At 47.8% G+C, this 13,799-nt stretch overlaps 1 protein-coding gene across 1 annotated transcript in view; it reads right to left on the reverse strand.

Moving 5' to 3' along the window:
• ETFA (electron transfer flavoprotein subunit alpha) overlaps positions 1 to 13,799 on the reverse strand; it is a 456,279-nt gene that overhangs the window by 371,803 nt on the left and 70,677 nt on the right. The gene's annotated exons all lie outside the window — the stretch shown is intronic.

A 13,799-nucleotide genomic window follows, 5' to 3' on the forward strand; every position in this document is an offset into this window, starting at 1 on the left:
CTCCCCTCTACCCGTGCCCGTTCCCACCTCTCAGCTGAGCATCCCTCCACTCCTCTACATAATGAAGACTGCTGCGGGAGAGCACTCGTAAGACCTTGACCTCAGTCACAGGCCTGCACTCTCCCCGACAGCTCCTGCGATCCATTGTTGCCTCTGGGCCCCCTGCCATGGGTGTTCGAGTCTGCTGCTTCAGAGTACTATTAATTTTTTTTGTTGTAATTTGCGCTTGACTGCTCTTTTCTTTATTCCTGTGTCACGGTGATATTCTTGCCTCCGTTTTTATCCTTCTGCCTTTACCCGATTTTTGCCCCATCCCACGCTTCTCGCCACTGCTCACTCGACCCCTCCCCTCTCCCCGCGCCAGTTCCCGCCTCCCAGCTCGGCGTCCCTCCCATCCCCCACACAATGGGGCACGCGTAAGGCAAGCATGTCTCCGCCCGTCCACAACCTGGACGCAACCAGCACCAGGAACCCTGCCTCTCCCAGGACCCACCGCTATTATACAACCACCCTCAACGCACTCAACCCCGGAAGACACACCGGCTGCGTACGGTCCACACGGAACACCACCCAGGGAGAATTCTCGTTGAGCCTGTCACAGATTCTTCACCATTGACAACGCCACCACCACCACCGAAGGCCCGCCTAACGCACACACCACCAACACCCTGACCTGCGTCCTCCTCAATGCGCGCTCCCTGCACTGACACGCCGCATAGATCTAGGACCTGATCGACACCCTCTCGCCCGATGTCACCTTCTTCACGGAAACCTGGACCAAGGTCACCTTCGGCCTGACATCCCCACTGCCATCCCTGACAGCTACAAGTTCCAGAGAAAAGACCGCCCCCACCGCCGAGGAGGAGGATTTGCCATCGCACACAAGACCTCTCCACATCCAGCACGAGTGACCCCCACTCAGACACCTTCACCTCCAGATCCAGACCAGCCACAGGACCACTCTACGCGGCACCCTGATTTATAGACCACCTGGCCCTCGCACCCAGTCCGCAACCACCATCGCCGGGCTTGCCACACCCCACGCAATCACCTCCACGACTACATCCTCCTCGGAGACCTGAATTCCGACCTCGACAACTGAAACGACCCAACCTCCATCACTCTCCTCGACAGCCTCGCCAACCTCGGACTGAAGCAGCTGGTCAACACATCCATGCACAGAGCTGGACACACTCTGGACCCTATCTTCGCGGGAGGAACAAACATCCGGTTCAGCCACACCACCCAGCCGCCCTGGACTGACCACTACTGCGTCCATTTCACCTTCAACACCACCACCGCACCCAAGTCCAACCGCAACAAAGAAACTGGAGCAAGGTCAGAGGAACTCCTCAACACCACCCTCTGACAAGACACCCCCAACGCCTCGACCAACACCAACTCCGCAGCCATAGAACTCCACAGCTGGATCGCCTACTGCTCCGACACACTCGCACCCCTCCGGCACCCCGCCAACCAGCACCCGCTGAAGGCCGCCTGGTTCACCACAGAACTATAGGAAGCCAGACGCTCTTGCCAACGCCTAGAGAAAACCTGGCGAAACCGGAAAACCATGGAAGTACGGAACGACCACAAGAGCGCCCTGAAGGAATACCACAAACACATAAGGGACAAGGTCCAGAGAAAAGACCGCCCCCACCTCCCAGGAGGAGGATTCCCCATCGCACACAAGACCTCTCCACATCCAGCACGAGTGACCCCCACTCAGACACCTCCACCTCCAGATCCAGACCAGCCACAGGACCACTCTACGCGGCACCCTGATTTACAGGAAGCCAGACGCTCTTGCCAACGCCTAGAGAAAACCTGGCGAGACCGGAAAACCATGGAAGTACGGAACGACCACAAGAGCGCCCTGAAGGAATACCACAAACACATAAGGGACACCAAACGGACCTTCATAAGAGACAAAATCCAGACCAACGCGACCAACGCCAAGGAACTGTTCAGCGTCATACAGCAGCTCACTAAACCACCCAGCGAAGCCACGGATGTCACACCTTCCCAGCAACTTTGGAACAAGCTCAGCTTATACTTCCACCGTTAGATTAACGACCTCTATGACAATTTCAGCGAACCGACACTGGACATCCCCCCCACCCCTTTGCAGCCGATCAGCCAACCATCTCGACCTGGAAGCCCGCTACCGTCAAACATATCATCGCGACCATGCATAAAACCCATTAAGGAGCCCCAACGGATCCCTGCCCACCGCACATATTCCTCAAGGCCGCCGCCATCGCACTCGAACTTGGACTGACCATCAACGCCTCCTTCACGTTCTGCATCTTCCTTGACGACTGGAAGAGGGCAGAGGTTAAACCCCTCCTCAAGAAGCCCACGGCCGACCCAACGGACCTGAAAAACTACCAGCCCATCTCTCTCCTCCCTTTCACAGCAAAAGTCACAGAGAGACTCGCGAACACTCAGCTGACCACTTTCATCGAAGAGAACTCCATCCTAGACTCCTCCCAGTCCGGATTCCGCAGGAACCAAAGCACCGAGACCGCTCTCCGAGCCCCCACAGACTACATCTGCATGCTACTCGACCAGGGACACACCACGGCCCTCATCCTTAAAGACCTCTCCGCAGCCTTCGAAACCGTGTCTCATCGAACCCTCGCAGCCAGACTTCACAACGCAGGGATTCAAGGAGCTGCCCTTTACTGGATCCGATCCTTTCTCTCCGGCAGAACCCAGAGGATCAGACTCCCTCCGTTCCTCTCCGAACCCACAGAAATAAACTGCGGAGTGCCCCAATGCTCATCACTTAGCCCTACGCTCTTCAACATCTACATGGCCGCCATCGTCAGACAGCATGGGCTCGGCATTGTATCCTATGCGGACGACACCCAGCTCATAGTCTCACTCACAGAGAATCCTGAGGACACCAGACTCTGCTTCCAGGAGGGAATGAAGAATGTGGCAACCTGGACGAAAGACACCTGCCTGTAGCTCAACTCAGAGAAAACCGAGGTCCTCATCCTCGGACCCTGCAACTTCGCCTGGGACAACTCCTGCGCTCGGGAACCCACCCACTCCTACAGACCACGCACGCAACCTCGGCATCATCCTCGACACTTCCCTCTCCATGAACCGCCAGATCAACACCGTTGCCTCCACTAGCTTCAACTGCCTGCGCATCCTCCGCAAAACCTTCAAATGGGTTCCCCCCCCCCAGCCCCCCGATTGCAGAAAGACCGTCACCCACACGTTCATAACCAGCAGACTGGACTACGGCAACGCCCTATACGCTGGAATCAACAGATCTCATCTACACAGACTCCAGACCATCCAGAACGCCGCTGCCCGACTCGTCCTCAGACTGCACGCTTCATGATGATAGTATCCAATTAGAGCGACCTCCGCCCATGTATAAAACCCCTGTTCTGACTGTCCCTGAGGGTGGTGCTTCTATTGAGGAGATCTTCCTCTCAAAAGATGTGGACAAAGATCAGCTATCCATGCGACAGACTCGCTCTGCTCTGTCTAGCGAAGATAAAGATAAATTGAAGAGTAGTGCTAGAGAGGAATCTCGTAGGACTACTACAGCGACGATCCTCCCAAATATGGTCCAGGCTTGGGAAGACGCAAAAGAGTTATAGTTTTTAGAAAAATTCTGTTGGGCTGTATTATATATTTGGCAACATATTTCTGACGAACCAGGCCCAAAGGACTTGAATGCAGATTATAAACAGTTAGGAGATGGGACGAGCGGTTAAACTACGGATGACAAATTAAAAATGCCCAAGGAACAAGAATTAGCTAAAAAGCAGCACAGAGGCGTAGAAACAGAAAACTCTCAGACAGAGAAAACATATGTTCCGGTGGATGCAGATAATCCTAGTAGTAGTGAGCCTGCTATGAGACCAATGCGTGAAGCCGCACCTCTGTATGTTCCCCCGAAGGGTGCGGGAACAAATGATAAGAGTACTGATGATGCAAAGGGATACCCTTTTTTTTATATAATTGGGTCTATACTCCTTGAAGTAGAGCAGATGTTATGGCTCTTATGGCTGCCTTGCCGACCCTCGGAAAAATCCTGCTGCCTTCTATGAGGCGGTGAAAGGAGCCATCAGTACTTATACTATGACCTCAGCCGATATGGATATGTTCTTTGAGCTTATTTTGCCCCCTGATATGTGGAGAACAATACGTAAAATTAATGACGCTGTGGCATTTGGTGAAACTTGGGAAAGATTAGAAGAAATAGATGTGAACAGGACACCTGCCCAGAAGCCCCTACAGGAGATATTAGATCTTCCTAAAGCTATTGTAACTAAATTGAAAACTCCCATACCCCCTAAGAAAATAGATTGGACTACATTAGCGTGCTGTAAGCAGAAAAAGGATGAGTCGTATCTGATCTCTTTTCCAGATATGAGGAGACATTTCATGACTTTAGTGGCCAGTTCCTGGCCGATGAAAGGGGTAAGCATCTGTTTGTTGATAAATGTGTTGCCAATATGTTACCAGAAATACCTAGTCGCCTCAAAGCAAGTGAAAGTTCTTGATGGCTCAAGCGTATGGTCCTCCATTTAGGAGAGGTGAATGTACAATGCATGCCCTGGAGCGCTCCCTCTCCTTCGGGCAAATTTGTCTCCTGATTAGTGTGCCTATTGTAAGGAGACTGGACACTGGCGTTCTGAGTGCCCTGTTTTCCAAGGCCAACAATATCAGTGAGGACAGGGAAGTATGAGAGGGCGCCCAAGGAATGTAGGGAGCAGGGGTGGTGCAGGTGCTCGCCCCCGGTTTGAAGCAGTTGAACAAGGACCGAATTATCCTAATGCTTTGATAAAAGACATCAGTACCAAATGACTGATTATTCTGCTGATACACCCGCAGATTCCGATTATGCATAGGGATGCGTAGGACAGGGTGTGGGACCAGTTGAGGTGCAGGTAGATCAAATGGGTCCCTATGCTGACGCAAATGTTTTGGGATCTACTGATCGATTTCTGGTTGATACAGGTGCTACCCATAGTGCCCTGTCTAAAAGACTGGTTCCTAGGGCTCCCCTGTCTGGCACATTGATAACATCAATAGGGTTCGATGGAACACCAACACTTAGCCCACCATCACAGCACCTTGAATTCGGACTAGATAGATTCACTGCAACATGTCTATTCTTGCTCTCCCCTAACACTCCAGATACCATTGTAGGTATCGATATGCTAACATATTTTCGTACTACAATATGCTGTTCCCCCAGAAGGTGTACGTGTTATCCTTAATGACAACTATCCAATAGTTGATAGATCTTGCCTTATCAATGAGGACGTCGCTCTGGCGTCCCTACCTTGCACTTTGTGGGCTAGATCAGACACTGATGTGGGCCAAATGGTTATTCCACCTGTACAAATTCAAGTGAGTCAGGGTGCCTTGTTTGCCCCAATATAAGGTATCTCGAGAGGGCGAGGAAGCATTAGCAGGTATTTTTTAGCATTTGATTAAAGTAGGTGTAGTGGAAGAGGTTTCCTATAATATTTGCAATAGCCCTATCCGTTCTATTTTGAAAAAGGACACTGATACTAAGATGTACAGGTTCCTCATTGATTTGCGTGAGGTCAATAAAATAGTGGTGCCCCAATATCCAATAGTTTCTGACATAACAACCCTCCTCCCTATGGTCCCTCCCACAGCCACCACATTCTCCGTGATTAATTTGAAAAATGCGTTCTTCTCAATACTTATTCACCCGGACACCCGTTATCTATTTGGATTCACACTGAAAAACAGATCATTCAGGTTCTGTAGAGCTCCACAGGGCTATACAGAAAGTCCTAGTATTTATAATCAAGCATTGAAGAGACAACTTGATTCCATTCCTGTACCAAGAGGAGTGGTTCCAATTCAGTATGTGGATGACATTTTGCTTGCTGCAGATACTCCAGAACTATGTGAAGAAGGTACATTGTTACTATTATCATTTCTTGCATCACATAATCACAAAGTTTCTAGAAGGAAATTGCAATACTGAAGACAGCAGGTTACCTATTTAGGTCAACTCCTGTCTAAGGAGGGACGTGCGCTCACACCAGATCGCATTCGAACCATTCTAGACACTCCTGTACCCCGTACTCAAAAAGGTGTCCGTGCATTGATTGGCCTTACTTCCTTTTGTAGGCAGTAGATCCCCCGTTTCTCGCATATTATCAAACCGTTGTTAGCCCTTTTGACCAAAGGCACCCCGATGCCCCTCCCATGGACTGCTGCGTGCCAGAGCACCTTCCAACAGTTACGTCAAGCCTTTTGCTCTGCACCAGTATTAGGTACCCCAGATTAAACTAAATCTTTCACACTCTATATACATAAAAGGGAAAGTTGTGCCCTCTCGGTCTTAGCACAGATGCATGGTGATAAACATCGCCCATGTGCATATTACTCAGCTGTCCTCGACCCAGTTGCTCGCGCGCTGCCTGGATGTTTCCAAGCAGTGGCAGCAATGGCTATATCCATACGCCAGAGTGAAGGAATAGTTCTATCACACAAATTGCTGTGTTAGTGCCCCATTCAGTTGATGCGTTGCTAAACCAAACAAAGACGCAGCATTTGACTAGTGCTCGCTTGACAGGATATGAATTGACACTGTTGCCCCCCCCATATCATGCTAAAAAGATGTTTGACACTAAATCCCACCATATTACTGCCATTTCCATCCACTCAGTCCTATGTTTAGGTTAGTGCTCAGAAAGCAAGTGATCACTTTGGAATATATAAAAAAATACAAAAATGGTCGTTTCAGGCGTCCCCTTGTACCACCAAGGAAGGCAAATGCCGAAACGCGTCTGGTGCGCTTGAGAGTCGAAATAAAATCTATGACTCTCCCCCGGGAGTGCTGTGTCTTTCTTGAGAAATAAGAAGATGAGAAGCGTGATATTAGCGGGAGCACCTCCCGCATACAGCACCCGTGTGAGAGTGCGTGAGAAGGTGCAGGAGGAGCGGTGAGAGATATATATATATATATATATATATATAAAAACCAAGAGTTGCCCCAAATGAAGAAGCCACACAACAAGTTCAATCCTTATATTTGCAGAGTTGTTGAACATAAAACCTTGTGCCCCCAAAACAAATAACATCAGCCAGACGCGTTTCGGGCATTATCCAGCCCTTGGTCACTGGCGGTAGAAAGCAGCATCAAAGCGGAACCACCTACGCGCTGTTTAAATGTCCCCGCCTATGTAGGCGTGTGCGCTAAGGATGTTGGTAAATGTAGTTCTGCCCAAATCAACCCGAGTGGGTGTTGCCGCCCTACCAAATGTTAATGTTTGAAAAAGAGGTATGACCACGAAATACATGTCGGCTGTAGCTGTTTATTTGTTAACTAGAAAAATGATTTTCTGATAGGAAGTCTGGGACAACTAATGTGACGATATTGACAATTAGAAGCAAATAAGAACTGGTGAAAGAGCAATTAGATTTTTATTATCATTATTTTTGGCATAATATAATTTTGTTACCCTCAATTGATCAAATTATAGATATAATCTCTAGAAATAGGAGACAGGATCAAGCTCTCTTTGGTGAGTGTTTTCTGGGGAGGGTTCGTCAGCGGTTGTTGGGATAATATTTCCTCAGACTGGTTTCCGAGGGAAATGTTACAGAGTTTTCAATCTTTGAGGTTGCGAATGTTAAATCTGCAGACAGGCATACATTTGCTCTGTCAAATGCAGTCCAGTTTGGCACAGAGGTTTTTGGTTGATGTGTACCAATGAAAACAATCCTATGGTAAGGTTATATTCTGAAATGTGTGTTGAGTTGGGATTGTAGCAGTGAATGAAGTAATGGTCTGAGCTCTCTGAATCTCTTCCTTCATCGGACACCGTTCTTGGTAAATGCTAGATAAATGTACCTTTTTTAGTCCTCCAGTAATGTAAAAATGTCTTCAACAGTCTTCCTAATCAAGGCAATATCTTAGGACATTAAATATTACAACGTGGGGCTTTGTTTGGAGGATATTTTATGTGCCTTATCCACTTCTAAAGATGATGCGAATTGTATTTTACTAAGCTAGTTATCAATTTCTGAGTATTTTCTACAGTTGTTGCCTTCTGATTCTTCAAAAAATACTGTAAACGCATAAGTGAAATGGACAGTCTCTACCCTCAAGGCCAACTACTGCTTTGCAAAGAGCTACTACCATTGACAAAGTTGTTTAGAAATCGGAGTTGCTTCAAAATTATATACAACTTTGATTTCCAAACCAGATGCTCTCATATTTCATTTGGCAATGTCTACAACTTCACAAACAACAAGCTACAGAATGCTCAATTTAATATACCTCTTCTGTAATGTTCAGTCACTCCAGAATAAGGTGCCCACTGCACATGAAACAACCCTCTTTTATAACACACTGTTTTTGAGCTTATTATTGTGGAAATCTCATGACCTTTGAGCACAAATATGAGGAGCTATAGTTAATGACTCCAATAAGTCACTTTTCTGTCCAGCGATTGATCAGTCGAGTGGAAATTTGTGAAACGATTATTGAATCCTGCCCTTGGTCAAGTAGCAAGGGCAGGTTCCAGCATGGCCTTAAGATGCGCAGGACACCTGCAGTTCCAAGACACACACTCACCAGACCAGGTCTTCAACACGTACACTTTGAGTAGACATATGGCTTTAGATGCCAAGACATCATCCTACTTCAGGCAGTTAAAGTAGCACTATCCCAGATTGCTTTAGCGCCTGTGAGTGGCTCCAAAGAAACACAGGGTTTGTGCACTATGACAAGCACATACCAGACACAAACACTGCCCATAATTAAGCAGTAGGACTACATCCCCAGCTCAGTTCCTCCTACAAACAAAGCAAGTGTCCTCACATTCAACGCCACATCCATGACCTTTTCCAAGCTAATCCCGCCCAAAACCCAGATGTTTGGAAGAAGAATCTTGACAGCCAAAATGTGCAAGTTATAAACAAGGCTGAAGGGTTGGGAAAGCTACAACACAAGCAGGCCACCATAGGCCTTGTCCTCTAGAGACCGCATGCAGTTAGCCATTGGGACTTTGACAGGTTTGCATCTTCATGAGCCACTGAGGCTGGAACTTAAATCATCTAAACAAGGAGAAAAATGTGTAATCTGTGCAATGAGGTCACTGACCAGAACACAAACATGCTCCCATTAAGTGTTCAGGTAATTTGAGAGCTGGGCAAACGTAATCCGAAGCAGACAACTCCTCTGCTTACACGACCAAAAACAACAGGCGTCATTGGGGGGAGGGAGGTGAAGGTAACGGTTACACAATACTGCTGCTTATTTTCCCACAGTGAACCTCACATTGCAAATCTATAAATGGTGTTGTGACCTCTATTCCTTCAAAAGACATGATTTCTAATACTAGGGAACTTTCAATCATTTGGAGCATAAACATAGTGCCTAAATGTCCATGAGTAAACTGACCCTCCACAAATAAATTCAGAGGGTTCGGGGGGAGGACACGAGACATTCCTCAAGAGGAAATATTTGAGTCGAACATTTTAAAGAGAGTTATGAAGGGGCACTCATAAAATACTCCAAAGCATGGTCTATAGATGGAGATGGCCCTTAATACTACCTCGAGTTTGTAGCAGGTGGGACATTGTGCCAGACAGTGCATTTTAGAGCACATATTTTAAAAATATATAATTTTAGATCAAGAAGTATGAATCATCACTTAAGCATCAAGTTGAAATATTCTGTGAATGCACTAATTTTGCTTCTATGAATATTTGAAATAAATCCTATGGACTCAAAGACTCATTCATTTTTGTCCCAAATATCAGCTTGCCATTCCAAATGCCAGTGTTCATGTTAGTACATAGAGTAAAGTTCCCGGTTCTTAAACACGATCTAGTACTTTTCTTAAAATATACTAATATGTACCCAAAGACCAGGTTTTACATTTTTAGTAACAAAACTAATAGGCAAACAAATTGTGTGTAATTTTCTGAAAATGCATTCATTTTGTTCCCAAATATCTGTGTATAATTTTCATTATGCCAATTGCTGCCATCATGTACTAATTCACATCCATAATATGGCAGACGTATGCCGGTCATGATGGATCAGAATGCCAGCCTTACCGTGTTTTAATGTCCCCCCACATGCCAACCATGCCGTCCCCTTCCACTGATAAGCCAACAACCCCATGATGTGCTCTTTACCTATAGAGACTTGCTGAATAATCCATCTCTTTCCTCATCTACCAGACATGCCATGATGTGCCCTTTTTCCATATCATAGACGTGCATAGCCCACATTGCCCATATAAGAGCCAAGTCCCTGACCCCCTACATGCCACTGTGTCCCCATTTCCCTCCAAATGACAAAATAGTGCCACCAGTCTCTGTCTAATACAATACACATACAACTGATCCAAGTGGACAGACGGGAAACCCAGTCCAATCAAGCACGCAAAAGGTGAGGGTGGAGTGCTTGTCAATAGTCTAAACTCTGGCACTCGCTCAGGGTAGTATTTCAACTCATTGTTTTTTGTACACAATGGTTCCTCAGATTAAACCCAGCCATGTGCAAATGATCCTTGGTCCTGCTCTAGTAGGAAAAGTCCAGCATGAATTGTGAAGTTAGGTCCTCTCTGAAGCAGAAGACAAGCAACTTAAAACCAGTTGCGGCCTATTTGGGTCTTGGGTCGGGTGCAGCTTGGTTCCAGGGAAGCAGTGAACATGGGACAACCCTCTCGCCATACCTTTGGTCTAGAATGGCAGAGTGGGCGAAGAACAGTGGGATGGAATGCTAATCCAAACGACGACCAGTAGTTAGACTATTTGCACGCATTCCTCTCATCACCTAATGTATATACTGCAGGATGCCTTAAGTGGCTAAGGGGTTGCCAAGACATGGGCCCCCTTGCTTGCTGTGCCACAGGATCACACCGGTCTGGGGTTGCTTGTGATCTCTTCTGGAAGGAGCCTCGCCTGGCAGTTCCGGATGAGCAGGATCAGTAGTGATGTGCTGGCGACTCGCAGCTCGAGGTGGGTCGGGTCTCTTACCCTTTGGAAGCCCGGAGGAGTCGTCCAACTACCTGGGGACTGTTTTGGCTGCTGTCTGCCCCTGTTTTGCTGTTTGCTGTGTCCCCTTTGGTTCGGGGATTCGGCGGGTGCGGCGGCCGGGGACTGCGAGTACCAGCATTCCCTCTGACCGTCAACAGCTGGTACTCTTCCCCTGCCGGCCCCGCCTCCTGCCTGCTACTACCTCTTGCCGCCCCCGCTGCGCGGGTGCGACTCGCAGCTCGAGGTGGGTCGGGTCTCTTACCCTTTGGAAGCCCGGAGGAGTCGTCCAACTACCTGGGGACTGTTTTGGCTGCTGTCTGCCCCTGTTTTGCTGTTTGCTGTGTCCCCTTTGGTTCGGGGATTCGGCGGGTGCGGCGGCCGGGGACTGCGAGTACCAGCATTCCCTCTGACCGTCAACAGCTGGTACTCTCCCCCTGCCGGCCCCGCCTACCTGCCTATTAAAATCACTCCTTGTTTCCGTCCCGCGGGACGCACGTGGGATGAAGCGCGGGGCTAAGCCCGGGCAAAGGGCGGGCCCTCTGTGGCCCTCCGAGGCCCGAGGAGGCCGGGACGGGCCACCCCACTTGGTCCCATCACAGAGGGAGGTACCGTGCCCTAACATTAATCGTCATTTTGTTATTATTACATTCACGATGTCTATATGGGAGGAACTCAACGCCCTGTGCGGTACTAAGTATGCCCCTGATCTTATAACCTCCCCAGCTGTGGATTCTTTTTGTCTTAACCCAAATGGCTCAGTTGATAAAGTTCATAACCAAGAAAATGCCGCGCCCCTGGGTTCCTACAATAGATGGAAGCATGACATTGAAACTAACTTTGGGAACACTAGAAGTATACCATCAACTGCCAACCCAAGAGCATTTATCGAGGACCCGGCCGCGGATAAACTTGAGGACCCTCTTTTGTTACTCAACGAGACTTTATTGGCCAGAATTGAGCAACTGCTGGTTGCTACCATCTCTCCCTTGGTCACAAAGATGAATGATTTAGGGGAAAGGCTGACCAATATTGAGTCAGTAATAAGAAAGCTCCCGCCTCCACCTACTATTATGGCCACATGCGTCTGTCCTATCCCTACCACCGCCCCCGAAACGTATAAATCTGGCGTTGGGGCCACCCAAATACAGCCACTACGCACACCTACTCAAATAGGCCCCAAAGTATTTGTCAAACCTGCACTAAAAACCCATACAGTGGCTAGATCCGCCTTGGTAAGAATGCCACATATCAACCTGCCCCCTGAGGCCGCCCCGTATGTCTCTGTCCTCTCTGGGGTCCCTGCTCTTACCCAGGGAACACGCGAATCTCAGCAGGATTTGCTAAATAAGGCCACCTATTGGCTAAAAAAGAATAGACCGTTGCCGCCGGGGCTAGACGGGGGTATCTTGAGTGTCAGAAGGGTTGGATGGTTGGGGACGCTGCCCAAATGCATTGCTGGGGATCTGGTACTAATTAAATTTAAAAGCACCAATGTTGCCCCCTTTTTACGAGTTTGCACCCCCAGTGAAAGACAAGGTCCAATTCGCATCTGGGATCTACATGATTTTTACCCGTGTTCCCCTCATATTACATAGGTCAAACTCTTAAGTTCTTTTTTATGGTAACTGAATTTTGTACATTAATTGCTGAATGATGGTTTTTATCATGTCTATGAAATGAAATGTTTACGGTTTTTATTGTTGTATTTCTGTATTGTCGATGCTTTCATGATTTTTTCTTTAAAAATCGAATAAAGCTTAATTAACTAACTAGTGATGTGCACAAGGGAGGTCGTTGCCTAGAGTGGCACAGTCGTCAAACTATTTGCAAGCATTCCTGACAGCACTGAGCGTGTGTATTGGGGAAACCTAAATCAAGCCATCAGTGTCTGCTTTGCTGTCACTGGTCAGCACATACATTTAGGAAGGCACTGCCCACTACACTCTAATTAGCCATTTGCCAGTCAATATAAGCGCACTATGAAAGCCCACACACAGATAGTGTTGTGCTGCTCCTAGCACGCCTCCATCACTCCTTGCGCTGCTGTGCTCAAGAGGTATTCATGCTAGAGCTGCCTTATTGATCATCATGAGGGAGAGCGCTGACGGATCACTGGGCAGAGCCTCTATTCAGGTGGTAGAATATAAAATTAAGTATAGGCCAAAGAACGAGCATGCATAAAAGTGCAACTGTGCAAACTAAGGCCGGCACTGCACCAGACTTTTACACATAATTCCTTGGGTGCAAGCCCAGCTCCAGTCTGTCCAACACTCATATGTTTCTAGGAGTCTTTAGGGACAGGATAACCCCAATTACCAAAGTAAGGGTCTCATCTCGTGAACGAGAGGGCTCAAATAACTAGTGTACGAGAAGGAACAGGAGACAAGAGAGAAACCTCAGCAATGACATTCCAACCTGCTTGTGAGAGGCGAGAAAGAGTGAGCTCATTAAACTTTCAGGATAAGGTCAAATGGAAGGCCAACCAAGACATCAGTGATCCAAGTTCTAGAAGTAAACTACTTATAGTTTTGCTTCGAACAGGACCACAGGTGGTCATATAAATAAAGTACGATTTAGGAGTCATCTACTGACTTACAAAATAGAAAGTCAAACGACTGACCTTAAACACAGACACAGGCATTAAACATGCTGTGGGACCATGTGTCCCCTGGAGGAAGACCACATTACAATGGTGCTGGGGAGGATGGCATTCGAACCAGGTGTGCTCTTGATCTCCACCACTTACTAAATGCCATTGCTGCTCAATGAGTCTATATCGT

Source organism: Lissotriton helveticus, chromosome 3_2 (assembly GCF_964261635.1).
Source record: "Lissotriton helveticus chromosome 3_2, aLisHel1.1, whole genome shotgun sequence".
Taxonomy (NCBI): Eukaryota; Metazoa; Chordata; class Amphibia; order Caudata; family Salamandridae; genus Lissotriton; species Lissotriton helveticus.